We start from the raw sequence: 27,870 nt of genomic DNA, 5'->3' as shown, positions 1-27,870 counted from the left end.
TTTCAATTTACCTAATCCTTCCAGCCGCACTATGGCCCTGGGGTCTACTCAGCCTCTAACAGAAACTAGTAGCAGGAGTATTCTTGGAATATTCATGGGGGTAAAGGGCTGCCGGTGCGTAGGGCTGACAACCTTACCGCCATCTATGAGCCGATTGTCTAGAAAATGTGGGAACCTCAACACCTCACAACCCTATGGGTCCCCACGGCCTGTTACAGGGATAGCTTTACTTACATTTTTACCGGTGCATAGAACACACGAAACGGAACTCTTGAAAAAAGTGTCTTCTAGGCGGTCCGACTGATGAATATAACAGCCCAAACAAAACAGAGCAGAACAGAGTGGAAAACAGAAGATAGAAGAGAATATCAATTGAAGACAAGAATAACGGAATGAAGACGAAAATCGAGAGACGAAGGACTAGTCAGGTTGCATCGTCTGGGAGAGATCATTTTCAATAATTGTAAAAGACTTATCCATTAAACAGCTTCGTCTAATCCGGAACCCATTAAATACTTGCTGCGTTACCAGGATGCGTGGCAATACGTATTTTGGACAAGGGCCACCGCAATCGACCCACGGCACTAGCAGACATTTCGGTATGTGTTGCCGACAAAGGTCAAGGCGTAGGAACTCGTTCAGGTTACGAATAACAGCAATATGATATATTCGAGGAAACGCTTGAGCGATGAAAAAAATGTAAGTGCAGCCAGCCTTAACGACATCCTGACAAAGTGGGAGTGCTTCCATTGTTATGCTAGATTCATGCCACTGTCTGCGTGTGATTTCTGATTCTGTCGCGAGGACTTACTGCACGTTCATGTCCACAGTTATGATGGCCCAATTCTTCTACAATTCAGCGTAGAACTTTGTTCAGTTCACTCGGTACAGTCTGGACGACAGGGGAATAGTGGTTCGATGTCCGTCAGGGCCAGATGTTGATCTGTTATTATCAAAGCCGATGACTTATACAGTGCGTGCAATCAAGTGCGCACTGTATATCTCAAAATGATAATTAATTGTTTGCCAGCAAATAGAAATTTTCTCCAACTTCCTACTACACCCTCTCTCTTAGTTCTATATACTCCCCTTAACAGCCTGTTCTCAAACACCCCCACTTTTCCTCATGATGTGAGACCAAGTTTCACACCCATTCAAAACAGGGAGTTGGCCTGCATTATTACGTATACTGGTATGTTGTTTTTAGATGGTGGGATGGGGAGACAAATATATTAAACTGAACGGTAGAAAGTATAACCTGAATATAATCTTTTTATTTTTATAACCATTTCAGAAGAAAGGAACCGGATAGTTTAGTCGGTACAGTGATGTACTAAGGGCTGTATGGCCGGAGCTTGATTCAAGATAGTGGAATGTGATTTGTCTTGTCTCCACTGTAGGTCCACCCAGCTTCCTATCCAATGGGTACTGGGTATTATTTCGGAGGGGATAAAGCGGCTAGGGCGTGAAACTGACCACACACCCTTATCTAGTACCCAGCCTAATAATGGCGGATTTATATTTCCACTCTTCTTTACATCTTCATGGAATGGTGCTTAGCTAATTAAGAACAGGAATAACTCAAAATTTACCTTACCATTTCGGGACGTCCGTGTTCAGATTTGGGTCCTGAGACCGGTATCTCGACTGAGAGTTTTGGTGTTTCTTCTCAGGACCTCTAGCCAAACGAAGGGATAGTAGTCCTGTCTCAAATTAGGCAATCACCACTTTTCTTTTCTTTGGCACTACAGCCCCAGTGGGCCTAGGCCTACCTCCATGAACTTCTCCGTTCATTTCGGTTTTTCTGTATCTTACCCATTCGGTAGGACTTCTTGGGCGGGTGATCAGCTCGTCGCAAGGCCTCTACCTCTATACAAACACAGAAAAACGCACACACACACAAACTAAACATCCACGCCCTGAGTGGGATTCGAACCCACGATCCAGGTTTCCAAGCAAGCGAAGACAGTACATGCCGGCAATCACCACTAGCCTACATATTATTTCCAAACCATCGTTCACTAATGGCCCTGCCATCTGACTCTACAGAAGACAACGTTAAACAAGGCATATGAACTCAAATTTTATATCCTTCTCAGTATTAGTAATGTGATTGCTCGTCCTATCTAGTTACCTCCCAAACCAAAGAGATCGGAAGACCTTGGCAGCATGGTTATTACAATTACTGAAAGCCCTGGCGTGTGAGCGCCACAATTATGTTGTGTGCTGGCCTATGCGGAGCCTTCTCCTCCGGTAGATGTGCACAAGAATTACGTAACAAATAGCGAGTCAGGTAGGTACAACGACTTGAAGGCCGCGTCTGTTCGTTATCCTTAACCGGCGTGTCGCATTGACTCACCAGTTATCATCCGCTGTAGCCAGGAGGCGCTGCGACCGCCATATTTGGTGCTCAGCCTTTCTCTTCAGCTCGCGAACCTTCCATTACGCCCAGGAACGTGGCATACCGGGAGTACTCGCGCTTCCTTGTCACGACCGGAGATCACAGCCTACGGAAACTAACATCTTTCTGACTGAGGGAACTACAGTGAAACAGTGAATTTCTATGTTAATTCTCGGCGATTTTGCCTTCCTCATTAATTTTAATTTTCACTTATTATAGATACTACTACAGAGAAAGCTAATGAACAAAAGAGGAGCTACACTGCACAGACTGTGTGGGTGACAAATCAAGTCGACTGTACGGAGGATTTTGAGTTGCAAAGAGACAGAACTTACTTTCCTTTGCATTGAATTATTTGCCCACAGAAACACACATAAGAATTCGACCTTCGGAAGAGCACCCTCAAACACTGTCGCCATTTTGACTACTAAAACCAACTTTTGAATATGCGCATGGACTATACTGCTACCTAGTGATACACAAACCAAACATATTAGTCCATTACAGCTGTTTACTTCCATTTTGTGACCTATTTACTGACTCTCCCTCGTAGAAAGGGAGAACAATTATACATGGAGTTCTTTAAAGACACATGAGTGTAACCATCTATGAGGAGCTGGCCCATAAGACTGTCACAGACTCTAAACTGTACTCCCCCGCTCCGCAGGTCAGAGCATTTCTCGTTCCAGTTACTAATAATTTTCTGTCCCTTGACCATGTAGCAAGTGAACATGGCATATTTATTTACGGAGGACCACTAACACGCTAATCACATATTCTCCACTTCGAAACCCGGACTGCCACAATAAACTGATCGCATACAACAATGTAAGCCCAGAGACCAAACTGGGATTGCCCGGCTACAAGTTCCGTTGGCCATTGTTGTCTGTCTCGGCATGTGAGTGCCTGCGATCAATCTTTCATTCCTCGTGGATGTAAAGTATTTTCTCGCTGGCCAACGTTCCTCTTTACTAGGCGTAACCAAACTTCCGCTGCGCCGAACTCTTTCATGTATTAATTCAACTGAACTTGAATCTCAACAGTGACAGTTCATTTCCTGATGTAATCTTCGTTACTGCCGTATCATGCTACAAGCCAGAAGGCCGCGTGTTAGAGTTCCGATGAGGTGGATTATTTCAATTCGCCTAATCCTTCCAGCCGCACTATGGCCCTGGATTGGGCTCAGCCTCTAACATAAATGAGTACCAGGAATCTTCCTGGGAAGGGGGGAGGGTAAAGGGCGACCGGCGCGTAAGGCTGACAGCCTCACCGCCATCCGTGAGTCGATTGGCTAGATCAGTGTTCCGCAACCGGTGTGCCGCAGCACACTGGTGTGCCGTCACAAGGTGAAAGGTGTGACGCGAACTTTTACCTATTGTAAGAAATTAATTGTCGAATTTTATTCGTTTTATTTTATCCCAGTTACCGTGTTTCGTATGCTTGTATTTTATTCTCAGCCACTGCTCTGATTAAATAGGATGATGCTTGTTTATTCTTTATTACATGCTGCGTTTTGTTTTGTACAGTAACGTTGTATTCTAAGAAATTAAACGAAAATTATTTACTCACAGTTGTTATTAGATCATAGTTTTCATTATTGATTTATTTTTATTTTTCTCGCATCTACGCAGCTTCTTTGATATGCTTGTCGCATGTCCTGTGTACGTGCTTTCCCTAAAACTGCAAGGATTAGCATGGGTTTTCCTGTCTTTTATAACGCTGTTTTGGTATTTGGCCCTGTTTGTTAGAAGTTAGAGCTTCCTCAACTTTATGACTTTCTTCCTGTAAGGATGCACCCACCGATTGTTGGACTTCATTTAAAATTATAATATATTTCAAAAATAAGTCGGTATAGTGTCACTTCTTCCGTTTGAAGAGTAGAGATCCCTCGTTTTACAATTTTCCAATTCTATCACAGCTGTGCTCTGAAGTAGTTCGCAAATTTTGGTTGCTAGTTAGAGAATAAAGATGAGTCGTTTGAGATGCCCCCGACTGTATGGCCACTTGCTGACGGCAATAAAGTGGTGATGGACACAATTAAAGAACATTTAGAAATGCTGCAGCAGAAATTCAGTAAGTATTTTGGAGAAAGCGTACAAGATTTCGACTGGGTTCGTGATCCATTCGTTGCGAATTCAGAACATCTTCCGATTAATATACCATAGGAACTCGTAGATTTAAAAGCAGACAGAATATTGAAACTAAAACTTCTCGAAGTTCCATTGGATACGTTTTGGTTCGCAATAAGGAGTGAATACCCGGCTATCTCCGAGATGGCAGTTAATGTTTTATTGCCATTTTCAACTACATATTTGTATGAACTGGGCTTCTCGACGTTAACTGAAATTAAGGCATCAAAGAGGTAGCGGCTCAAATCCATCGATGAAGAAATGAGACTTGCGTTGTCAACGATTCCACAACGGATGTCGCCTGTTTGCAGCTACGCAGGCGCAAGTATCACATTGAAGGTATGAGTAGAATTACTGTACTTACTTTAATAGTAATAGAAATGCATTTTCTACACTCTACAGTGAATTAAAGTTCATTAATTGTTAATAAACGCATGAGTCGTTTTCTGTTCAATGACAGAATAACAGTATAATAATATTATAGTAATAAGTTGATCACGTTACGTATTTATATTAATTGTCTGATATGCGTTTTTGAGGGGAATAAAATTTTGGTGTGCCGTGTTGAGTCATGGATAGTTCATGGTGTGCCGCGAGTAGAAAAAGGTTGCGGAACACTGGTCTAGATAATGTGGGAACCTTGGCGTCTCACAACTCTATGGGCCTCCATGGCCTGTTACAGGGATAGCTTTACCTTACCTTACCGCATGTCTCATCCATCGAAGAGTAACGGGCGAAGAATGGCGTGCAGCATATTCATTATCATGATGATCCCCCTTTGTCTGTCCCAAACGTACGTACACTATACGTATACATAGGCCCATTCTGATCCTTCGTATAGAGGCTGTTGTTCATGAAGAGGAATCGCTAGTCTCATAAGGCTAAGTGAAACATGTAAACTCCTAAGTCTGTAGCCCGCCATGTGCTGTGTCAGAGATTAAAATCCCAAGATCGGGGATGTGAAAATGTGCTGCCTCGTTAGTTCTATAGCACACATCAGCTGGCGATGATAGATGATGCAATGATGATCATCTGTGGAAAACCTAACAGACCTGAAGGAAACTTGCTCCATTGGCGCTTCGTCTACTGTGAAACTCACCCGGGATATTCATATATCAGTTATATTAATATACACAACTTTAAGAACCCTCATTAAGCAGCATTAGTGTTACTTACATACTCCGTTACTCTTATACGTACCTTGCAGTGTCGCGTTTCTTTTTTTTTTTCGTTTTGATAATTTTACAGACGGTAGGACCCCTTGGACGGGTGATCAGCTCGTCGCAAGGCCTCTAGCTAAACACAGAACAAATACAGAATAAACACATACACATACCAAACTTCCATGGCGTGAGTGGGATTCGAATTCACGATGCCGGCTTCAGAGCGAGCGAAGACAGTTCTTGCCTTAGATCTCTCGGCTACCGTGACCGGCACTTTTTTAATTCGCTTAGTGGGCGGGGGGAGTCCAGCTGAGTCCACTCGGCACGGCGGCCACTGATTGGCTTATTGTACCTGCCCCAGGTGATTATGATGATGGAGAATTTTATGGAATGAAGATTGGCAGGGGAAACCGAAGTACTCGGAGAAAACCCGCCCCAGCACCACTTTGTCCACCACAAATCCCACTTGACCAGACCCAGGATCGAACCCGGGCCGCCGCGGTGGGAAGCCAGCGACTAACCGCTTGAGCTATGAAAAGATAAATACACCTTTGAAACTAGTACTTAAATGTGCACTTCGTCTGCGCATGAAGCATGCACTCTACTGTGACCGGCATTAGTATTAGTGCCTCCTAGAAATTCGCACAGCCACCATGTTCAAATTACTGATGGTAGGGAATTAGAAGTAGACCTATGGGGGTGGGATGAACTCTGGTGGAGCTCTGTTCATATTTACTCCATCGGTCGATGTATGAGTTACGGGAAACATAGTGATGCTCATATGGGGAAAGGAGACTACAAAATGGAGTTCATAAAACGTGGAAAGGTATCTATAGACACAATAATATTAGCTTCTGTTCCATAAATTGCATATCAAGGAGCAAGTGTGTGTCCAGCGGTAAGCATGTAGCCTCGTGTGCATCAGAAGGACGGCATTGACCCAATTGCATTTTATGAAACTCCCACACACCCGACTGAGGCGACTAACAGCTGGTATTTCGTCATCTTGCAGCGATTCAAGTTATAGATCTGCCAAGGATCGTCGTGGAGCCGTTTGCATCCATTCGAGAAAACCCGGGTTCGAATATCGGCAACGGTATTGACTGCGTTACTATAACCGCTCCTTCAGCAAGTACCTTCTTACTACTTTGCTTAGATAGATGGATAGGTAGGTAGGTAGGATAGATAGATAGATAGATAGATAGATAGATAGATAGACAGGTAGGTAGGTAGGTAGGCAGGCAGGTAGATAGGTAGGTAGGTAGGTTGGGTCGGTAGATAGATAGCTACGTGGGGTAGATAGATATATAGATAGGTTGGTAGGTATGTAGTGTCGGTAGATAGATAGATAGATAGATAGATAGATAGGTAGATAGATAAATAGATAGACAGATAGGTAGGTAGATAGCTAGCTAGCTAGCTAGCTAGCTAGCTAGCTAGATAGATAGATAGATAGATAAATAGATAGACAGATAGGTAGGTAGATAGCTAGCTAGCTAGCTAGCTAGCTAGCTAGCTAGCTAGCTAGCTAGCTAGCTAGCTAGCTAGCTAGCTAGCTAGCTAGCTAGCTAGCTAGCTAGCTAGCTAGCTAGCTAGCTAGCTAGCTAGCTAGCTAGCTAGCTAGCTAGCTAGCTAGCTAGCTAGCTAGCTAGCTAGCTAGCTAGCTAGCTAGCTAGCTAGCTAGCTAGCTAGCTAGCTAGCTAGCTAGCTAGCTAGCTAGCTAGCTAGCTAGCTAGCTAGCTAGCTAGCTAGCTAGCTAGCTAGCTAGCTAGCTAGATAGATAGATAGATAGATAGAGAGATAGATATTAGTAAACGGGACTTGAGCCGAAGTCATGTATGCATTAGACACCACAGACAGAGGATAATTTCCGACACAACTTCGGTTTAACCAGGAAATATCTAAGCAGTGTTGTAATATGTACAGTTTATTAAGCCCATCGAGAATATACACATAACTCGTGCAGTGTAGTGACGGTTTATGCCCATCAGAAACTCTGCAGCAAATGAAACTTGCAAATAATATCTTCACAGTTGCAAAATGTGTGTGGCCACGTCATGTAGGGTGGGCACACATGGTGGTGTAATGCTTTCGTTTCGAATTCGGGAGAAACCTGTCTCGAATCTATGCCGGATTATTGTCGCCTCTGAGGAAGAATATTCCCGGCCTCTTCAGGCGAATTCGTGTATTACACAGGATTTGAGTTTAGGAAGAGTTACATATTCTGCGATGTAACGCCATGTAGTGGGTTGAAAGCCAATCGACGTTTCGGAGGAACATATCGCCTACATTTTCAGGATGGAAAATTAAGAAAAGCAAGAAACTAGCATGAAGCAAGTCGCAAACAGAGTCTACAATATTTTCCTGACGAGAACTCATACTTATTTTAAAGGTTAATTAACACCATCCAGTGTGATTTATTAATTTTTTCCCCTTTTTAATCTTTTATCCTCTGACATGTTTCGGTGTTATTGACCATCTTCAGAAGGATATCAATACAATTAGAAACCACTAGTACAATGTGTTTTGTGTATATTAATATATACATAGTACAATGTTATCATAAGACAATGAATACAAAATCTAATATTTTAACAACTACATCGGCGTGTACTAATACTGACTCACACATTGAGAATTTACGATAATATTCTTAGCACGTTCGGTGCTATGATGAATAATAGTCGTTAAATTCTCTGGAACTCACTATGGAATACGCCGGACAAAACGGATGGCGTGTAGTGCCAATCGTGTTCTAACCTAACTTTATGGACAAGTCACGTAGTATCGCTGTAAGTAACACATTTCCACCACTCCTGCAAGTATGGACTTCTCAGAACCAGGCATGCGCTCCAGTTCAGACCTAGGTAGGCAGTATAGATCGGTAGAAAGGACTGGGGGAATCACCAACACGTGATATAAAAGAAATTACTAAAATGTGAGTTTGAAAATTCGTTTTTACTTCTGTTGTTAGGAACTATTGTTGTACCGTCTTACGGCAATGGAAAGCAAATGTTCCTGGAACTGGCCAGTCGACATATACTTGCACTTTCTCCCATTCATATCGCACATTTGCGTGACACGTCGTGAAGCAACACTCGCCTTAATACTTCTGGAACTGATTGGGTGTTGGCTTTTCTTGTAGGTCGAAGCCGTTATCCTTGAGGCCAACGAATACAGCATTTTAAAAACCGACGGAACCTTTGTTTCCTAGGTGCGGACGCTTTTAAACTACGAGTGGCTCACTTGCTCGTATCAGGAAAACTACTTTTTAAAATTCTAATTAGTGACGCATTTTAAGTCTGTCAGAATTACAGCATCGTTTTTCTTTTTGTGGGTACTCAATGAAGATAATAATCTGTGATCGTAATCTTGCTACTTGTTGTGCAAATTTACTGGCGCCAATTTGTCGCTGAACTAAAGCCACAGAGACCTTTGTTACAACATCAACAATGTTCCATACTCTATGTTTTACGTCACAAAAAGAGCTCCATGCATTTCCCTCTTGCACAGCGGCGAATGGCGTGGTATAGGTCGGGCAAGAGGACACTGTAACGGCATATTTTATAAGTATTTTGATTTTTACTGTTACATTTACTCATGTTTGCGATTTTCTGAGAAGTAGTGGGTATGAAACTGGGTTCACTCAGCCTCGTGAGGATAATTGAGGAGCTATTTCAAGGAAATAGAGGCTCTGGTCTAGAAAACCGAGATTAACGGCCGTGGGGATTCATTGCGCTGACCACGAGACATCCTCTATCTGCAAAAATTTGGCACTAACTTCGCCGACAAGAGGCGGTCGCTCGGTCGGTATAATTCGCTTGCGGACTACAGGCCACGGAGTTTTTTGCCGATGGTTGTTCTAGTAAAATATTTGATATTGATTTTACTCGCCAAACACACTTTCACAGATTTACGGCAGTACCATTCCTGACACGAAAATATCACATATCGGTGTTGTCGTGACTAATAATAATGGGTTCTGGATTCGATGATTGGATCTATTGGCACTTCTTAACAATTACAATCAATTATGGCAGCTCACATTCAATGACTGTCCACAACTTGCTCTATTCCTTACTGCACCACGAGTGTCTTCTCATCCACTGTGACGAATGGCGAATGATGAATCATTGCTCACACACTGAACTCCTTGAACGACGTATGTGTGACAAATCTCTCGCGACTGGGATCTCCTGGATCGAATATCGACCACCACCTCAAAAGGTTCGCTCATTTTTTTATTATTTGTTTTGTCCGTCGCTACGAAAATTAGCAGCCTGCTACTAGGCAATGGAAGTCCTATTGTTGACTACGTTAAAAGTTAAAGCTAACCCTGCAACAGACTGCGAAGACCCATAGAGTTGTAAGACGTTGAGGCTCCCATATTTTCTAGACAATGGGTTCATAGATGGTGGTGAGGTTGTGAGCCTTATGCGCCGGCCGCCCTTTACCTCCCAGGAATATTCCTGGTACTCATTTCTGTTACAGGTTGAGTCGACCCCAGGCCCATAATGCGGCTAGAAGAATTGGGTCAATTAAAATATCCACCTAATCGGGACTCGAACCCACGACCTTCCGGCTTATAGCATAGTGCCTCAACCAAATATGCTATTGCGTACCCCGGAACATCAATATTCCTTCTAACAATGTAACATAATTAATATAGTTAAATCTCAGAACGTGAAAAACACTTAGTCAGTTTCAATCTATATTATCAGTTTCAATATCTAAACAGAAAAATATGCAGCGTGTTTTATCACGGCAGTGGTTATGAAGAATTCTAGCTTCTGAGGCGTAACATGGTGTAGTCTGTTTGCTTGCTGCCTGCTTCATGCCTGTTCCTTGCTTGGCTTACTGCCCCAGTGCCACTTTGTCCACCATAAATCCCACATGAGCAGAACCGGGCTAAAACTCAGGCCGACGTCGTGGGAAGCCAGCGACTAACCGCTTGAGCTACGGTGCGGGGTATATATATATATATATATGTATCTATATACGAATTTGCTCAAAGCGTTTCTAGGCAACACGTAAACACGTTCCAAAGTGCAACAATGGAAGATGTGTCTCACGGTCCGAATGTTATAGCTCGTTGCTAGGCAACAGTCAGCGCGCCAACGAACTCGCTGGCTAGGAATGACGTGACTTGTGTTTTCTGTGTAGTCCGTGCGGAGCCTGCATAACGAAGACCTGTTGCATCTTAGATAGTGCTACCTGTGTGGAGGCGGGGTAGAATACCTCCACCGTGACCCTGCGAGTCGTAAGAGGCGACGAAATGGGAAGTCTCAAATCTGAGGCAGTAAAATATGGTCACGAGTCCGAAGGGACTCGGACCCGAGAAAGACTGCGCTGGCAAGGACCAGCAGCATATAGAAAAGAGAGACCCGCCCTCTCGTCAGAGAGGGCGCCCCACAAAACAAGACCGTAACTGCCAAACAGCAATATATATTTGGTCATGAGTCCCAGATGGGACTCGAGACCAAGACTTGCTGACTGACTGACTGACCGTCAGTCGAAATGTGACTTTGACTTAGATTAGTGCAGAGTGCAATACCGTGCAGTGTAGTAGAGAGTCCAGAAGAGTTTTTAGTTGAGTTCCGAGGTTCCAGGGCGATTGAACAAGAAATTGCAAGAAGACTTCACAGTGATTTGAAGTGTTAGTTTCTGTGTTGGGATCCGTTGCCAGGAGATTACTAGTGAAGACGGAGATCCTAGTGCGTGTGTAACGGTGAACTGTAAATTGTGTTAATCAGCGATAGCGCTGTATTAATTGCAGTTAAGAGAGGTTGTAACCGAAGTGCCAATAAATCCTAACACCCGAACTAGAACCCGTTAATTTCGTCACGCGTACCCCCTACACCCGACAATATGTATCTATTATCCCAGACTCTCTGAGGGGGTTGAAACCTGAAATCCGTTTCCAATGAAATAAACAAGTTTCAGATTAAGACCTTTGGTTTCTGAATGTCTTATTGAGTATTATGATTTACTGTGCTTCATATATAGAACTATATATAACTCAAATGGCCGCGCCATAGCTCAAGCGGTTAGTCGCTGGCTTCCCACCGCGGCGGCTCGGGTTCGATCCAGGGTCTGGTCAAGTGGAATTTGTGGTGGACAAAGTGGCGCCGGGGCAGGTTTTCTCCCAGTACTTCTTTTTCCCCTGCCAATCTTCATTCCACCAATTTCTCCACAATCACCCTCACCTATCACCTGGGGCTGGGACAATAGGCCAGAAGTGGCCGCAGTACAAATGACTTTGTCCCACCCCACTAGCAATAATAAAAAAATAATAAAATATAATTCATGAAATTATAACTATGGTTTTGTGGGTGCAAAAATTCCTCGTACCAGAAATCAAAGTGCAGAGGGTAATACGGGGGGTGGGGGAAATGAGATGAACAAATAGGGCAATTGACCAGAATCCTTATTTCGGCGTCACACAGCATGTCACTTGCGTCATGAGTGAGCTGACTGCACTCGTGACTGAGTCCACGGTTTTGCGTCCCACACCCAAGGAGACATTCTGCATCTAGAAATGGGCTATATCGTGAATTTGAGAAGAGTGGGTAGATACCTGTCGTCATGGCTGTCTAAGGCAGTGCTTCTCAACCGCCGGGCCGCGGCCCAGTAGTGGGCCCTGGCATCAATTATACTGGGCCGCGAGAGGCTCTTCTGGAATTTGTCATTTTCATTTTCTAAGTATTTTTCATGAATAAATATTTTATAATTAGCTTAATGCATGAACTTTAACAAAACTGGAAAGGTATTTACGAGTAAATTTGTTGGGACTGGGCCCTCGTCTTATAAAAGAACTTACTGGGCCGCGGTCTCATAAACGTTGAGAACTACTGGTCTAAGGTACTACTAATACGGCAACGGACGGCACCAGTCCTAGCGCGTGATGGGGCATGTGTCTTTCGAGAAGATAATCTCATAAGTAAGCCCCACCTCCATGTTAGTACTTTTTAACAAACATAATAAATATTTTGCAGAAATTTGATACATCCGATTATGTACGCCAGATTTGATGTTCATAGGTAAATTAGTTTATTAGTTTTGATTTGTTTCATTCTGGTCCGTCACACTAACAATATTACAAAAGGTTAATTAATTCCGTCCAGTGTGATTGATGAAGATGAAAATGGTATATAGGACTGAAACATGTAAAGGATACAAGATTAAAAAGAAAAAAACTTCATCAATCACACTGAACGAAATTAATTAACCTTTTGTAGTTTGTTAGTTTTCTCACCAAATGGAAATACTCGTATACACGTATAACACAGTTCTCATGATGTCTCATATTTTAGACAAAAATTCCATTAACGGAAGCTCTATGAAAGCGAAATATGTGTACTAAGGATTTCATTACTCCAGAGTGGCTAGAGGCAAAATTATACCAAGTATTTTTAGGATGGTAATGGGGGTGAGGAGTGATGTAGGATATTGGTGGGAAAGCCGGAAGGAAGGAGACCATTGGGAAGACCAAGACGGAGGTGGGTGGACAATATTAAAATGGAGCTTAGCGAGATAGGATGTGATGGTATGAATTGGATTGATCTGGCTCAGGACAGGGACCAGTGGAGGGTTTTTGTGAACACTGTAATGAACCTTCGGGTTCCATAGAATGTTGGGAAGTTCTTGAGTGGCTGAACATTTGGCAGCTTCTCAAGAAGGGATCAGCTCCATAAGTGAGTCAATTATTAGGATGGTTATCCAGGAGGATGAGATTGGCTGGGCATGTAACATTCGTGAGAAAGATGAGATATGCGTGAAAACTTTAATTCGGAAAGCTTGGAAAGTAGAGACCTCTTAGAGATCTATGTGTAAATTTGGGGATAGTACTGAAATGGGTGTTGAGAAACAGGGTATGAGGGTGTGTACTGCATTCGTCTAGTCAAGATGGAGACTAGAGGCTGTCAGTTGTGAATGCGATAAAGAAACTTCGTGATTCACATAAGGCGGAGAATATCTTGACTTGTTGAATGACAGCTCCTGAAACATGATTCTGCCCCATGGAATTGTTAGTTGGCTTATCACGATTACATTAAATAAATTATTTTTGACTAACTTACATGGCCAACCCCCCACCAATTCGGTCTTTGATATACGATTTGATTTTATACAATAAATGTTACAATTAAAGTAAAATATTTCAAAATATATTCTTACATTAATATTTTCCACGCAGTAGACAGAGATGAGTGGTTAGCTTCACCCTCCGGCTGCCTTACGCCCTCAGAAAGAACTCCTTTTTTTCATTGGACAGAGATAGGGTGTGCCCCAGAACCGGACTGGTGAAGAAAGTGACGTAAGAATTCTATTCCTGGTTGGAATGAAACCCCTGTCACAATTCAGTGTACTGATTAACTATCCCTTCCCACAAACCAGTACGTTAAACTGTCTGCTGGTAGAACTCGAAAGCCCGGCACTGCAACCAAAGATAGTCATTATGTTCTTGGTATGCATTTTCTTTATTAACGCAATGTTTTGGGCGTAGCAGTCATGCCCTAGGCTTGTATTCGTGAGGTACTTCTTTCGAATCTCAGCGGGACTCCGGTCATACCGATTGATATCTTTTCTGGTTCTCTTCAGTGCCTCTTGGAAAATCCCGGTTACAGTGCCTAGAATAGGCCATGACCGCTTCCTTGCATGTCCTTTCCAATTAATTATTCATCAGTCATTCTACTATTCGACGCCAGCGTCACAAAATAAACCACAAAATATAACTGTATGGAACTGAAATTTGCGTATAAATTTTGGGAACGGGTTCCCCATATAAAAACAAGAAAACTATTAATATGTGTCCGGAAACATTTTAGATGTGAGTTATAGCTGAAAGAGTACATTTATAGTAATAAATGCTCAAAATATCCTCCATGATGTTCAGTGCACCCCTCGACACGTCTCATCATGGACGATAGGTATATTAATGACGAGATGTTGCATAAGGTAAGAAAAAATGGAGTGATTGTAAGCTACATGTGTGTGTGTGTGTGTATGTGTGTGGGAGAACAGATACTGATTGCTGATTAATAACATGAAAATGGAAAGGGATACGTAAATATATGGACGCCCATAAACTAGCCCACGCGCTTTAACATGTAAGTTACAGTACACTGCAACAAGTTACTGCCCTCAGACCAGCATAGTGCGAGAGTGGCTTATGGAGAAATAATCTTCCTCTGTATTTTTAAGTTCCATAAAATGTTGGGAACTTCTTTAATAGCTGCACAACTGGCAGTTTATCGAAAAGGGCTCATCTCCATGAAGTTGGTTAATTATACATTTGGTTCTTATGGGGAACACTGAAAAGGGTACCCAGATCAGTCAATATACGTCAGCTTGCAGGTATTTAACTCATTTGTCTGTCCTAGTTTCTGTCTAAAAAGGAATATGTATCTTCTGCAGGGGGATGCAGTCACCCCTGATAATGCGAAGACATTTTGTATCGCTCTAACAGATACAAGATATGAATTAACCTGTTTTCACCTTCTCCACGAGTGTATACTGAAGGCACGCGGTAGCGTAGTTGGTTGAGGCACTATGCTACAAGTCGGAAAGTCGCGGGATCGAATCCCGATGAGGTCATTGGATTTTTTCGATTTACCTAATCTTTCAGCCGCATTATGGTCCTGGGATCGACTCAGCCTCTAACAGAAATGAGTACCAGGAATATTCTTGGAATTTTCTTGGGTGTAAAGGGCGGCCGGCGAATAGGGCTGACAACCTTACCGCCATCTATGAGCCGATTGTCTAGAAAATGTGGGATCCTCAACATCGCACAACCCTATGGGCCTCCACGGCCTGTTACAGCGATACCTTTACTTTGCTTACGAGTGTATATTATGGCCATGAAATAAATCGATCTCTGGATTGTGTCGGATGTGCATGTTTTCAGCCCCATGAAAACGAAAAATTGGATTCTGGAATGTCGTCTTCCTGTCCTATTGTATGGATGTGCGCCTCGTTAGTGCCTGAATTGTTGGACCGATTTTACTCGATATTTCGGTACTCAAGAGTTTACCCCAGACTGGCCTCTGTTGAATCCGAATATTCTGGCTGCAAAAACAGGCAACTTTCAGATTTGTCCCAAAAGACGAAATGACGATTTTCTCGAAAACGTATCTGAAAATTTTTATTAGATTTCAGTTAGTTATGAACTGGGATAGCGTAGTCGGTGTAGCCACGGGCTACGGGCTGGACGACCGAGGAGTCGCAGTTCGAGTCCCGGTAAGGTGAAGACTTTTCTCTACTCCATGTCGTCCAGACCGGTTCTGGGCTACACCCAACCTCCTATCCAATGTGTAACGGGGGCTCTTTCCCCGGGGCTAAACCAGCCGGGGCGTGAAGCTGATAACTCACCTCCAGCTAGTGCATAGGTCAAGAAAATTTGGCTCTATACTTCGACTCCCCATACGCCTGCATGGTGTAGTGCTTAATTAGTTAAGCACAGAGACAACTTTACCTTTACCTTTAAAAACGTGCAAGTTTCGTTAAAATAAAATGTAAAATAAGGGTGAGATGTTCGGGAAATATAAGGGTTTTTCGAGTTACTTATAACAAGTTTTGAGTTCATGACAACACGGCAATATTTTCGGGTCCTATCAGAGACTGAACACTTTTTGACCCATCAGCCGAGAACTAGTTTCTTTTAAAAACTGTAATGTAAGGAGCNGAAGACTGCTTTCTTCATAGTCACCGCCGTGAAAGCCTCAAATCTTACATAGTTAATTATTTAGTCATACACATATACTGGCTCTGGGCACCAGATTCTTATAAGATTATGAGCTGTCATACAGACAAAACATGGTGTGGTCTGCGTGTCCAGATTTTGCACTGAATGGAAATCTTGCTTCCTGTGTTCAGTGTTTGAGGTGTTCCTTGGCTCTGTGAAAATTGTGAAGTAATATATAGCTTGTAAATTATTCTGAATTTCAGTAATCGCAACCCGATTTCCTGCGAACACGCTAATTTCAAAAGTTGGAAGCTAAATTTTCTACTACACGTCAGTGTGACGGTCCGGGGGGGCCGGACATGGTCCTGAGCAACTCAGAAGCTAAGCTTCTGGACGAGAATCCCTCTAGAATGCCTTATTTTTCCTATGTTTGTGACGATAAACGATTATGGTAAAGGCTTAATAAAGGTCTGACCTTATATCAAAGTGGGGCACGCGGTAGCGTAGGTGCATGAAGCATGATGCTACAAGCTGGAAGGTCACGAGTTCGAATACCGATGAGGTCATTGGATTTTTCAATTGACCTAATCCTTGCAGCCGCACTATGGCCTTCGCGTCGACTAAGCCTCTAACAGAAATAAGTACCAGTAATCTTCCTGGGGTTGAAGGACGGCCGGCGCGTAAGACTGGCAACCTTACCGCCATCTATGAGCCAATTGTCTACAAAATGTGAGAGCCTCGACGTCTCAGAACCCTGTGGACCTCTAAGGCCTATTAGAAGGATAGCTTTACCTGGCAAATAAAAGAGGCTGAAGTATATATTAAAGCTTTCTTTAACAACGCTGTAAGTATCCCAGTCTAATTAGTGTCCAGTGAATAACGTTAATGTTATACATGAGCACCACGCCATGAAGACGTATGAGGAAATGGAAGTACAGCCCTACCATTCTTGACCTGCGCACTACAGGTACACTGCAGAAGAATGGTTAGCTTCACGACCCGGTCCCATATTTCCTGGGACAGAGCCCCCGGTTCCCAGAGGCTGGGTGGATATCAGAGTCGGTCCGGCGGCTGTGATGAAGAGTTGTATCTCTTGCATCTGATGTGAACCAAACCCAGATTCTTCATCAACATCCCTAGTCATTATACCGACTGAGCTATCGGTTAGTGAATAATGACTTGAAATTACGCGGAAGGGAGCGATTTGAGTTACTATATCTGCATTTTCTTGGAGATTCTGAGTACAACTGTGAATACCTCAGTCAGGACAACAGGTCTCCGGGCCAGTTTTGAACCGAAATCTCCCAAGTGCGAAGCAGGAGTGCTGCCAGTTCGATGTGACGTTCTGTAAGAAGTCGAAGTTCTCATAGATGAACGTCTCTGTGGAACTCTCCTGCAGAAATATCTGTATTGTAGCCATGTGTCACTCATGAGGCAGCGAGGTTCCCGTCGGTCAGACCGGATAACCTCCAGTGTCTGCCCACACTGGTACCTAGTGCTGTTAGCAACTGACTTGTTGCTAGAAGGGCGAAATCAAACATTTCGACTCTAACGGTCGTGACATCTTATTTGAAACTACCACCACGGACAGCCACCTGCCTCGCCTTAACATGAATTTAACAACCCTGCTCCCTTTCTTAAGCTTTGTTACGATACTCATGATAGAGTCACAGTTTAGAAGAACACATATTTAAATAAAACATATTGTAACGGTCATTAGAACTGGCTTTAGGCACTTTTTTATCCATAGCCACCCTTCAGAACTTCATTGGGATAGTATGGATGGTGATTGGGTGGACTTTTAGAATGCTTTCGGGATAAGTATTGTACAATAACTGCTAAGGATGGCTCATTGGACGCCAGAAAGATTGCAGGACAAGGTGAAAGTTATAAAGATTTGTATTGGTCCTATTTCACAGGTGGAGTGTGGCGTGACTTAGGTCAAGTAAGGTAGATGGGAGATGCTTTCTTTTGATTGTTTAACAGGTTGTAACTTCAGCTGACCGTAGTTTGCTCTGTCACTTTGCACAGAAGATTTATTTATTATCACCAGGGCCCGGATTTTGATGACATGTCATCTTTTTTTCCTTGTATCCTATGCGATGTTCTTAAATATATAAATCTCGGATATTAGCTGCTGGTACCAGAAATGTAAATTTTATAGGCAATTTTTTGTCATTTTTTTGACATTTTTAGGTTTAAGGTCATTTTTTCTTTTTGGTGTAATTTTTTGGTAAATTTTTGGACTTTAAGGGTATTTCCTGTCATTTTTTGGACATTTTAGGGAATTTTTCTTCATATGTTTTCTGAAATGTGAATAACATGGAAGCGAAGTGTTCTTTCTTTTCTCCTTTAGGTCATTTTTCTGGATCTTTTCGGTTAATTTATAGGTCATTTTTTAAATATTTTCAGGTCATCAAAATCCGGGCCCTGCATTTTACATTTTTGGGTCATATTTTAGGTCATTTTTCTGGATTTTTCGGTCATTTTATAGGTAATTTTTTAAATATTTTCAGGTCATCAAAATCCGGGCCCTGATTATCACTATCGGGCGCTGACCAATTGCACAGTGTTTGGTATGAATCGGTCGCAGCTTAATCTAGGTACTATCCCGGCATTTTCCTGGAGGAAGTGAGGAAAACCATGAAGAAAACCTCAGTCAGGATAGCCAATTTTCCTTTCTCTTGAATTCAATTTTAGAGCGGTTGATGCCTAAACACTGGAAATGAAGCAGTATGTTCCATCCTTCTTTGCTCTTAAATACTATTACATCTGAATATAGATTTTAATACTTAGAGGCCTATAGCGATAAATATAATTAGCCGATCGTTGTGACTACGCGGTTTCAGGTACAATTAAACTGAGGTCAAGCAAGCACCGGGATCGTAGGTTCGAGTTCCGTCAAGGGCATGGGTACTTTCGTCTTGGTTCCTTCAATCTGTGGACTTGCAATGGCATAACTTCCCACAAAGTTGCGCAAAATCAAACAATGGAGAAAGCGACTGGGAGCGCTGAACTATTCGGAAAATTCTAAAGAAGAAAAGCTTCGAGATAGAGAGAGAGAGCGAGAGATACATTTTCTTCTTTCGCCTTTCAAGAATAGGTTACATGCAATTTCTAGCTACTAACCAGTATTTAAAAGCTTTATGAATATCTGTTATTCCTCGTATAAAATAATTCAAATCATGATGGTCTCTGATTTTCTGCGTAGACATTCTTTCTATTTGCTCTGTAAGAATAAATTTTTTCCGTTGTCATATATAGGGTTTATCCATGTCTTCTCTATTATTATCAGACCGCCTCTGTGATCTAGTGGTCAGAGTTCCTGGCTACAGATCCAGGGGTCCCGGGTTCGATTCCAGACTCTACTAGATTTTCTGAGAAGTAATCGGTCTGGAATTGAGTCCACTCAGCCTCGTGAGAATAGCTGAGGAGTTATTTCAAGGAAATAGCAGCTCCGGTCTAGAAAACCGAGATTAACGGCCATGGGGATCCGTTGCGTTGACCATGTGGCACCCTCCATCCGCAAAATTTGACACTAACTTCGCCGACAACCGGCGGTCGCTGGGTGTTTATTGTTCGCTTACGGACTACAGGCCACGGAGTTTTTTCTCTATTATTGTCAGTCTTCATCCTATCGTAATTAGGACGTCCTGTGAGAATGACCTGGGTTAAATTGTGTCACACCAGTGTGACTAAGCGACAACACATCGCGATAAATTAGGCCAGTGGAGGCACGGGTCTCTCCGTGGCTGATACGACAGCCACAGAGGATGGCACTGAATTGAACAACGAACCTAATCACCTATCTGTATGAGTGCCAGTCCTACCTGCACTGTTACTCACTGAGTCACCGACTTTGCGGTATATCTATGTAAGGCAGTCACCTTTCTGTCGAAGCTTATTTTAACTCCGCCACAAAGTTTTATGTGGGCTTTCTTTTCGATGTTGGAGAGGGGGTTCGTCCCATTTCCATAACGAGTTGTGGTGGGGTAGCTCACTGGTATAGCCAGTCTGCATCGGCCCACACTTCGCGACACCTACAGCAATCTCTGGGTGGGGTCCGCGCCAAGTAAACTAGAATGGGAATATGAAGGAGGCTATCTGACTGACATATTGGTTAACTGGGTATTGACGAACTGGCTGTCTTCCGAAGGCAGAGATGTAGCAGGAGTTAACATTCATGTTTCATTCGTTTGACCATATAGGTTCACAATTAGAACCGAATATTGACTGTCGAACCAGACATTATTTTTGTGGCAATCCTCAATTTTTCAGACAAAGGCTGGGATAGTAGGTCTACATTAATATTGGTCACAATGCTGCAACACTCTTCGCTCGCATTTCAGGATTCAGTAACGTCGTATCGGTCGATATACTCTCCTGTACCTTTAATAATGCATGGGGCACGCGGTAGCGTAGTTGGTTGAGGCACTATGCTACAATCCGAAAGGTTGCGGGTTCAAGTCCTGGTGAGGACATTGAATTTTTTTTCAATTGATCTAATCCTTCCAGGCGCACTATGGCCCTGGGGTCGACTCAGAGTCTCTAACAGAAATGAGTACCAGGAATATTCTTGGAATGTTCTTGGGTGTGAAGGGCGGCCGGCTCGTAGGGCTGACAACCTTACCACCATCTATGAGCCGATTGTCTAGAAAACGTAGGAACCTCAACATCTCACAACCCTATGGGCCTCCACGGCCTGTTACAGGGATACCTTTACTTTTTTTTTTTTACTTTACCTAAATATCTCACAAACCCTATGGGCCTCCACGGCCTGTTACAAGGATACTTTTACTTTTATGTTTTATGTTTAATAATGCAGACCTAAGGAGAACAAGAAACTTAAGAAACACTCAGATGCTGTGTAATACATAGTTATATATTCTTTGCACAGTCGATGTCCACTGAAATGTTAAGACACTCCATATTGCTATGCATCTCGAATATGCATCACCACCAAGGCAAATCCTACCACTGGAAACTACCTTTCACCAGATCATCCCACATCACACACTCCTTAACTTCCATACACGACTTCGCCCCCAAGTGACTTGTTTCAATATCTTATTTAATCTAAAATCCATGTTAGGTGGGTCCCTTGTCACTATGGCATGACATGTAGGCCTCCCGATATGGGGGGAAGCTTCGAGTGTATTGAATAAGCAGCTGCAGACAGGCAACAAGAGGTGGTCCTCCATTTTTTGGGGTTGGGCTAACAAATCCTCGACATAAAATTAAGCTTCTTACGAAATGTCACAAATTGCTTCGGACCTGGGCAGATTCTTTGGATAAACGACCTAAACTAAAGAAAATGGACATGCTCAAGATAGGGACCATTTGTGGGCTCTTGTGAACTCCTCTGAAAAAACTGGACTCTTAAGTTTACCTGAATACTGCCTTCTCTCTATCAAAACATGATCAACCTGAATGCATGTTTTACTATGAACAGAAGTCCAAGTGTATTAGCAAATGTTGCAATGTCAGAATATTTTACACTTCACAAAGAATAGATTTTATGATAACAAAATTTTATTACACCAGTTCAATTGTAATTATTTGTGTCATGTGTATTTCTTATTCCTAGTTCTCAGTCTAGAGACATCTTCTCTCCTTATTTAACATTAAAATATTCTATTAAAATGTTGAGAAGCTGTCCTTGTCTCCTTACTTTCAACCTGCTGGAACATGAGCATTCTGAATATCACACTATGTACCTCTTACTTCATACATATCCTATCACTAATAAACTTGATCCTCTTAGATTATGATATGATTCTCTCTTGTAAAAGGAAACCTGTCTCTAAGTAATGATTAGTATTTCCCTTTTTATAGAAAAATATATTGTCACATATTTGGGGGTGTGCATGGCTTATAGACGGGTTTCTGATTGATGAGCGGATTTATTGCACACCTACACAACTTGTTACAGCACTTCACAAACCACTATATGACACACTTATGTCTTATCTTCTCCATCAACTTTGACTGCCGCCTCCAGAGCCTTCCTCAATTCTATCACTCAGTCAAAGTCAAAGTTACATTGCGACTGACAGTCAGTCAGTCAGTCAGTAAGTCTTGGTGTTGAGTCCCATCTGGGACTCATGACCAAATATTTATTAATGTTTCACAGTTACAGTCTTGTTTTTGTGGGGTGCTCTCTCTGATGAGAGGACGGATCTGTCTTTTGTATATGCTGCTGGCCCTTGCCAGCGCAGTCTTTCTTGGGTTCGAGTTCCTTGGGACTCGTGACCATATTTTACTACCAGAGATTTTTTTCAACTGAACTCTTGTTCTGATAGTCCTTATTTAACATCCTCTCTGACGAGAAGATGGGTTTGTCTCTTATGAATACACTTGACCTTTCGTCAAGTGTCTGCCCAAATGCCTCATTGTATAGCCTCAGGGAAGCCCTCACAGAAAACACAGCTCTCCTACTATTGCGATTTTGCTTCCGTGGGAATGTTTCTACAGAGACGTTGCTAGCAGCGAACTAATCCAGCTTTCATGAGTCATGTCACAATATATTTGTACACTGATTCAGTGTCACTCTTCTAACATCTGACCACCTGTACTTCTAATAATCTAACTCCTACTTTGATTATTCTCCTGCTACCCTTTTCAATAAACCTGTTGTTTTGAGACTTGTGATACTCCAAATTCTACATCTCATGTCTACATCCTATTGCTTATGTCATTCCAAAGAATCTGTTCAGGTCTGAGACCCTGTGTAACATTTCATAACATGCCAGTATTTTTGTAGTGAGGAGTTGTTCATCACTCACCCAATTCCCAAGCTTGACTATTTGTTCGTTGTGTGCAACTGCTTATTCAGTATATTTGTAGCTACCTTCTATATCTGGAGATCATTTCCTTCAACTACATTTTGTGGTTGTGCCATGCCATGATAAGAAGAGGCCTATTTAACATGGTCTGCAGCACTTCTGTTGCCAATTTTCCAAATTAATGCCAAAATTTTACATTAACTTGAGACATTTCACTTCCCCATTTCAAAACCTGTGGACACACCACATTTTCATGTAGGATTCATCAAACACCTGAAGAATTCTGCCACATGAATCTCAATGCATGAGCAGGCTTCACCCTCCTCTTGCCTACCACAGTGTCACTATATTTGCTTCTGTCCTGAACTTGAAGTTACTGCTTATGCTTGTTTATCAAGCAGATTTTAAGCAGAAATGGTTGAATATCTGTGGCTCAGAAAAACTAAACATCAATACTTTGAACATCATATTATCATAATTCTAGTGCATTCAAATATGTGGATGTGTAGAGGAAATTGACAGGAGAAGGAAAATAAATTTCTCAGTCTGGACTGGATATCAGTATTTTCTGATTATCTCTCAAACATTCACTTAACAAATTGCTACATCTTGCTTGTAGGTGTCAGGCTGCCATGCATGTTTTTCAGCAATGCACTGGCAAAAATATCATCTAAAAATTAGTACCATGCCTGAAATGTTGTCTGTCTTGAGGATGGGCCAGAAATGTGTGCAGCAGTCTGGGCTCAGTATCTGAAACAATCATGGTGTGTAGGGAGGCTCAAATCAGGATTGCTACTGTTAGCAAAAAGTAGAGATTTTTGTTTCCAAGTTTAAGAGACCTTATATTCCAAAATCATGTGAAAAGTAATCCAAATAATGTAGATGGAAATATAATAATGGATTTCATAGTGGCTTACATGAACTTCTTATTTGTGACTCTTTATCATCATGTGACTGTCAGCATACCAGAGACATCAGAACTCAAGGTAAAAACTTAATTTATTCTTGATTCTGTAGAAGGATTTCCTCCAAACTAGGTATGACTACAATGCCTATACTCTGGTAACTCAACAGTCACATATCTTAAAACCTCCATATTTTGATGTCAAACAGAAGACAGAATCATAATCTGAGAATTTACCATAACCTCAACATAAATTTAGCTAATTTTTATCAAGTACAGTGATAAACAGCAAGAATCCATTTACAGTAAACTACCAGAAGAATTAGCTAAAACATATGCATGGAGGGAGGGAGGGAGAGATTCACATGATGGTATCATGAGTCTCGATTATGAAATATGTATGAGAACCAGCCAGTACTAAAGTGTCTAATCCAATGCTTCAAAACTAATTTGACTATTGAAGCCTTCTGGGATTCCTAAGTACAAGTTGACCATTTCTGGTCCTGTGCATCATAGAGTGGAGCATACACAATGAAGGAGGTTGGTCTAGAAGTAAACACAGAGAAAACTAAGTATATGTTGCTTTCTCGTCACCAAAGTGCAGGGCAAAATCATGACATAAAGGTAGAAAACAGATGTTTTGAAAATGTGGCTCAGTTCAGATATTTGGGAACAATGATAACAAATCAAAACCTGATTCAGGAGGAAATTAAGAGGAGATTGAACTCGGGTAATGCTTGCTACCATTCAGTCCAGAACTTTTTGTCTTCTCGTCTGCTGTCCAAAAACATAAAAATTAGAATATACACAACTATAATTTTGCCTGTGGTTCTGTATGGGTGTGAAACTTTGTCTCTGACATTAAGGGAGGAACATAAACTGAGGGTGTTTGAGAACATGGTGTTGAGGAGAATATTTGGACCGAAGAGAGATGAAGTCACAGGAGGATGAAGAAGACTTCATAATGAGGAGCTTCATAACTTGTACTCTTCTCCAAGTATACTTAGAATGACCAAGTCAAGGAGGATGAGGTGGGCAGGGCACATAGCATGAATGGGGGAGAAAAGGAATGCATATAGGATATTGGTGGGAAAGCCTGAAGGAAAGAGACCACAGGGAAGACCAAGGCGTAGGTGGGTGGACAATGTTAAAATGGATCTTGGAGAGATAGGATGGGATGGTATGGATTGAATTGATGTGGCTCAGGATAGCGACCAGTGGGGGGCTCTTTTGAACATGGTAATGAATCTTCGGGATCCATGAAATGCTGAGAAATTCTTGAGTAGCTGCAGATTTGGCTTCTCCTCAAGAAGGGCTCAGCTCCATAAGTAAGTAAGGAGTTCAGATGTAGGTCATGACCAGATCCTTGCCTGACTTATGGAACTAGAGTCTGTCTTTCAGATGAGTCAGGATAATACGATACCAATGACAGCTTTTTGGATCTCCTTTAAAGGTGAATACTGTCATGCAAACATCGGATATCAACTTAGCCTGTGACCCTTCTTCCCGAAGGAGTAGTTTGATATACAGATGGATCCAGGATAACTGGGAGGTCAGGGGCAGATGTGTTGGGCTGATACCAATGAAGAAGTTATCTTTATCACTTCTGTGTATGCCACAGGGTTTCAGGAAGAAAATTTATGGCATCTGCCTGTGCAAAGCAGAGTATAGGAAAGGTGAACATATGTATACATGCTCAGAGAAGCAAGCAGCTCTGTAGGCCATTAAGAAAGAATTAAGGATGACACTGAAGCTTATGTGGGAATGTCAACAGGCAATGTGCATCCTGACTAGTAAGACTATGGTTACACTTTTCCCTTGTCACAGGTTCAGAGTAATTAGGATGCAGATACATTGGTTAGATGGGGACTGAGTAGTACATTCCTCAGTTCCAAACCAGAATAATGGTAGCTTCAAGGTTTAAACATGCATGAAGGGGAGGCACTCTGAAGATTGGGCTGCTATAACATGTATGAGGTAGTGGAAAGACCTAATAAGGACCTATTGACCTAGGACACGAAAAATGCATGCTGGCAGTTCGGTTGTTGTCTAAATGCTATTCAGTGTGGCATCAACTAAATATTATGAGCAGGAGGAGGAATCCTCCTACTACATACTTTTTCAATGCCCAACTCTAGCTAGGCATAGACTAGAGATGTCTGGCTCTACATGGTTTGAACTGAAAGATGTAGGAGGACTTCAGTTAGGATGGCTCTGGCTTCAACATTATAGGCAAGGCTCTTCATAAGGACACAGAATTACTGGGTTTTTGGACTTTTCCATCATCTAGAATTCTAGGTAATAGAGGACACAAGAACACACCTAGAGTTTCGGACTATGGATAAAGTCCAGAAACCCAGTAAATCTGTGTGTAATCCACCCTTGCTGAAAAATGTAATCTTTACCCACTGATTTCATTGGTTTAAAATTACCTGAAGCCCATCGAAATTGTGACTGAACAGGTCACAGTCATGTCCCAGTTACCCATGTTTATTCTGTTTCTGTGTACGTTCAGGTTCCTGTCCATCATAAGAATCACCTGCCTACCATGAGTCTGGAAAGTGGAGGCTGAATAGCTCCTTTAGAGTTACTTTTCCAGTCTCAGTGTACTGACTATTAGGTAGCTCAATGGTGCTAACACTCTTAGCCATTTCTTTTGCCATGACATTGCACTATTCAAACCATCGTTTGTAATGTTCTCTGGTTAATGCTATCAATGGTGTAAATTGCCAGAACTTATCACGAATCACTGGAGAATCAGCTCACTGTATGGAATATTCTTGACAAAATCTTGCAGTTTATATGCTTCAAAATGTAATTGTTACCCATTTTTTAATTTAAAATATTTGTTATTTGTAAGATTGTTTTTAAATAAATAATTATTTTATGAATTTTAAAAGTATTTTGTATTTTATTAAAATATTTTTCTCAATTTATGTAGACCTGCACAACGTGTTCCAGGAGAGAGCTCCATGTTAAGAGATGGACAGCACTCCCCAGGTTATCTGTATGAAACAAAATGTGCTTGTGGCCTGATGTGGAAGGCTCATCAGATACATTTCATTACGCCATTTACTTACCAGTTTCCCTGCTTCATTGGTCCCTAGTCTAAAAATCAACAACCTCCTCCTTGCTGAGGATTTTGAACATAAGCTTATTACACTAATTAAGAATATTCAATTTTAAACTGACCACATATTTCAAAATGCTTTCTCCTTCAGTGTTGCTTCCTGTACCCTCCCCCCCCAATATGAGAATATGGTGTACATTCAGTTACATATACTGATGGGTTGTTTTTTTTTTTTTTTTTTTTTTGCTACAGCAGGAGTTGATGACATCTGTTGACTCCTTAGTTGATGTTGGTTTGTCCGAGTCATGTGGAAAATATGCTGAGGTGACGAGTTCTGTACAACTCCTTCCATGTACGTGTGTTATCCTGACTTCTGTCGTATCCCTATAAGGGAACTCCAACAAAGGTAAGACATTAATGTGTTTCCTAACATAAATACAGGATCTTGTATTAACGCTGAGTGCAACAGAAGGAACTGTTCCCCTGAGCTACCTGAACTTCGTGTTTGTCCCCATAAATCCAGGGTTCCTGAGTCCCACAGCAAGTTACAGGCATAAGACTGCTATACCAGTCTTGCTATGGTGTAAGTTAACCCCATGGGCTAATCACATTTTTGTTGAAGGAATTTCATGGTGTTAGGTTTTTCCTTCTACCCTTTTGCTCCTTTGTCTTACTTGGAGGGGTCCGGTTCCATCCCCTGATCCTTCCTCTTCTTTTTCCCAGCAGAATGAATTCTA

General features: G+C 42.0%; 1 protein-coding gene across 1 annotated transcript in view; it reads left to right on the top strand.

Annotated features, from left to right (window-relative positions):
• Window positions 1-27,870, top strand: part of LOC111871212 — a 151,092-nt gene that overhangs the window by 7,081 nt on the left and 116,141 nt on the right. The window contains exon 2 of the mRNA XM_023864138.2: window positions 27,386-27,539. The gene's annotated coding sequence lies outside the window, so the exon portion shown is untranslated. The remainder of the gene's footprint in view (window positions 1-27,385; window positions 27,540-27,870) is intronic.

This window comes from Cryptotermes secundus, unplaced genomic scaffold (assembly GCF_002891405.2).
Source record: "Cryptotermes secundus unplaced genomic scaffold, Csec_1.0 scaffold573, whole genome shotgun sequence".
Classification (NCBI taxonomy): domain Eukaryota; kingdom Metazoa; phylum Arthropoda; class Insecta; order Blattodea; family Kalotermitidae; genus Cryptotermes; species Cryptotermes secundus.
This window is presented reverse-complemented; position numbering and strand designations above follow the sequence as displayed.